Source organism: Taeniopygia guttata, chromosome 9, assembly GCF_048771995.1.
Source record: "Taeniopygia guttata chromosome 9, bTaeGut7.mat, whole genome shotgun sequence".
NCBI classification, from domain to species: Eukaryota; Metazoa; Chordata; class Aves; order Passeriformes; family Estrildidae; genus Taeniopygia; species Taeniopygia guttata.
Window position 1 is genome coordinate 1,013,343 of NC_133034.1, and position 4,339 is coordinate 1,017,681.

Here is a 4,339-nt window from a genome sequence, read left to right on the forward strand (position 1 = left end):
TAAATCATGAAAATATATACAGGAACAATGCAATCAACTATATTCATAATTACATTTAATGCAACTGAGAATGAAGTTTCCCTAAACCCCACCTGTCTGTTGATTTAAATGGTGCCTTTCATACACTGCAATAAATCTGCAGCTTTCCTAATACAAATCAAAAATATGCAATAGATGAATGGTCCAATGCAGTAATTATGGTACATAATTGCAGTGAAATAATAAACAGCCGCAGCTTGAATAATGTTTCTAGTTGATGACAATGTCAACAATCAAACAGTCAAATACTTTTTCTCCTGAACAAAATTTAGGGAAATGAAAAATACTTAAAACCTCATCCAGGTGACATTCATTGAGTATTTTCCTCATTGTTCAGCAATAACTTCCTTTTTTTTATTTTATACAAGCAAGTCACTGTGTTGCCAGGACATTTTTGTGAGAACATTTGCCTTCACGTAGGCTTGTCAAAAACATTATTTCTCCACTAAACAGAACACAGTAAATTGGACAGACTATTTCTTGATGGCAAGGAAAATAATGTTGTTTACTGGTATTTTTTCTAGGTTTGTACATATAATAAGACTCTGAAATTAGGTCTTTGGGATGGTTAATGAAGTCAAGTAAGCCCATTCATTCTACAGCAGCAGCAATAACTTGTTTTAATTCCATATTAATATAATTTTGCCTGGATTTTTTTTCAAAATAGACCAATTCTGCTCCATTCTGGGGCAAATTATGTACTCTGTGCACATACTGAGCATGCTTTGATAACCAGAGATCCCATTACATGTTTAATAATTGACTATTCAATAGAGCATTGATGCATTTTTGTCTGGAACTAATTCACCTTTGTCTGTGCATCAAGAAGAAAGTACAGTGAATTACAGATACAGTCTTGAAATGTAAAGGCCATATGCTTTATTCATCTCAGGTCTTTTAAACTCCATATTCATGACAGGCACTGCTGGGGAATTAATATCCTGACTTGGATATGCCAGTATATATACAATATGATTTATTAGAGCAATGATTCATTGAAAAGCACCTTGAACCCATCAGAGAGACAGCGCCTTCTGTAACAGGTTTGACCTCACAAATAAATCACTCACTGCTGTATTTGGATAGATGTGTGTGACGTGTCACACTAACAAATATACCCACTGGTTACAGAATTTAAAACACCAAGTTTAACAAACCCACCAAAAGTCTAAAAAATCCACACACAGATGTCTCTGTGGCAGAACAGAGCACAGGAAAGTCCTTACTGTTCATGCAGAGCTGTCATCCCATCACTGCCAGCTTAGGAAGAGACGAACTTAACAGACGGCTTATTCTCAAATGTAGGATGTTTCATCTCACCAAAAATAAACATCTCCAGCACCTCCATTCTCACCAAAAAATTCTAACTAAGGTCAACTAGCCTGCATGGTTTCAAGCACAAACTCACTGATCTAGGTCTCACAACCCCTTTGAATTCAGCCCAGAATGAAAAATAAGACTGAAGAAAACAATCTCTAAAATTTTCAACAAATGGCATTCAATCTCAAGGAGAAAGAGGAGTAATTTTTCCTCCATTGGTAAACATTCTCTCTTAGCTGTACAGTAACCAAACTACTTTTCCATGTTTGGAGGCTGCATGTCTAAAGGTGAATTTGTTGTATATTATGCCATTTAAGCCAGCATCTTCAAGAGCAATAAATTCACATACAAATTATTTTTGTCATTTTGCCACAACTGCACTATCAGCCCCATAGTGCATCTGAATTTTCTCTGACCATAACCAACACTGAATGCCTCACAAGTGAAACAGAAATGCCCTGAAGTAAAGCATCTGTTACTTTTATAGTGATTTGTAAAGTCACAAATGTAGATTTGTCACAAACCAAATCTGGTTAAGGGTTGCTTCTATCTGATAATTATTGCAGTCCAACTCACTGCTATCCTGAATCCTGCTTGGCCAGGATGAATCCTGCATGGCATAAACTAGAGGAACGGGTACAATGAACTTGCAAAAAAATAAAGAATCTTTAATAGCGAAATAACAAATGGAAAAACCTAATTATCTGAGGAGCAAGAGCCAAAGACCTGTGGGCACACCAAATGCACCCAGGTACAGAGGTATCTGAAGGCAAGTGTCCAGTCACGAACTCGGAACATGACCTTATTTGTAACAGGTTGCAAACTAAAAACAAAAACCAGAAACATGACCTAATCTAGAATAGTTCCATTAACATTGACTCCCATGACCACACTCTTCTCACCATGACCCGACTAGGTGCCCTGCCTTCAGTATTCTGTTTTCCATGGCCTGAGGTTGATGCCCTCTGTAAATGCTGCAGAGGAAAAAGTCCCAGCTGGACACGATTCCATAGATAATCTCACCTGTTACACTACCTTGTTACACATACAGGCTGACATAAATCTTGTCATGGAAAAAAACTGATAACATTCAATTTAACATTTTAAGAGATTTCAGATAAGGACTCTGGTATTACTTCACCATTCTTATTCTTAGGAAGTGTTTATCTTCAGATCCCTACAAAGTAGGAAACCATTCCAAATATCTCTTTGCATCGTACTTTAATTTTTGCTGTCTTTGCAGCCATTCCTCCAAATATTTGGGTTTCATCTCTAAGCTTGTTCAAACTGTAACAGACTTTTCCCTGTATTTGGCAGCGGTTTTCCCTCAGAGGGTTTAAGGTTCCTTTAGAATACAAAGCACGCCAAACATTTTCATTCACCAATACACAGCTATGTTTTGAGAGGCATTTATCAAACAAGGTCAGAGTTTTGCCACAGCCATGACAGACCCCACTACACTGATCACTCTGCAGAGATCCCAAGTGAGTGCACTGCTCCCAAAGCCCCATTCTGAGGGTGCACTATCACAGCAGTCACTCACTCACACAAACCCAGGGCAGCATTTGTTAAATTCTGCTTGAGGAATAGCGGCAGACCTGCCCTGTATTGGATAAGTGACTCTTCACTGCTATCATCAAACCCAAAAGCGAGAGTGTTCTGCTACACAAGTGCTTTTTTCACCTAACCACCCTGTGGTGTTTGCTGATGAGCAGGAGAATTTCTTCCCACCTCAAGAAAGAATTTCAAGTCATGTCAGCTACAAGGCCATTGACTCAGCTCTAGAGGTGAGGCCACTGCAAGTACCCCATTGTCCTTTAGGTCTGGAGCAAAACCAAAGTAAAACACTGAGAAGACATGAACTAGGATTTTTAGGAATCTACATTTTTTGCTTTCTAACACATTTGAGATGTCTAAATATCATTTCCCTGTGGACTGTGGATTTGACTACACAGCTATCCAAGTGTTAAACAATTTCATTTGCAATTGGATGCTGGTCTGTGATTTTATTTTATCTTTTACTGATGGGGCCCTCAACAGGCAAAGTCAATTTAGCGATTTTGTGAAGCAAACAATAACTTGCAAGAGATGAATTCAATTCATGGTCCAGTTGAAGTGTTGGGTTTTCCCTGGTGATCTCTCCACATGTTTAATGTGGTTGTGCTGTACTTGGGAATATTTCCACTCTTTCACAGCCTTCTTTGTTGAGAATACCATTGGTTAGCACCATTAGTTCCCAGTGATTTATTTACTTTATGTTTATTTAACAAGATGTGCTCTTTACGCACTTGTGTGGTGTTACAGCCCTGACTTGCTGCACACTCACAGCTTCATCTCTGGTTTTGTTGAGATTGTGATCACAGGCACATGGGTAACAAAGATGGTGGACACTGAAGATCTTAATTACAGAGCCTGTTTTCCCCTGTTTTTTTCTTCAGGAGAACTAATAATAATTTATAACACAGACAGCTGGGGTTTTTTTATGTTACCACATAACTGTTATGTTGTCACTGCATTCAGTAAAACACATCTAGTGAAAATGCTTTCCGTTGATGAGTTCAGGAGATAATGCTTGTTCTGTGTTAGCTGGAAAATTACTGACATTCACTGCATGAGGAATGCTGTTTCCTGAGTGCATACTTCACCTTTTAAAGGGCTTACTGCAAGCTTGGCTGTAGGCTGTACCATTACACACAGCTTTTGTCTTTCATCAACAACAATGGCAATCATCAACACTGCTCTGCAACTCCAGAGATACTTCAGCTGCTCATGGCCTCCAAGTGGTGAGAACAACCAGCAGTTTCTTGTTCCCGAGTTATTCTGTGTTTTTCATAGCTGGCTCTCTTTGTTCTCAGGATGCTATCAAAACAAGTAAAATGCCCCATCCAGGACTAAAATGAAAATGCACTCAGAAATATGTGGGAAAGGAAGATTTTTATGAAGACATTCTTATCTTTAATGAAAAATAGACAAAGCTCTA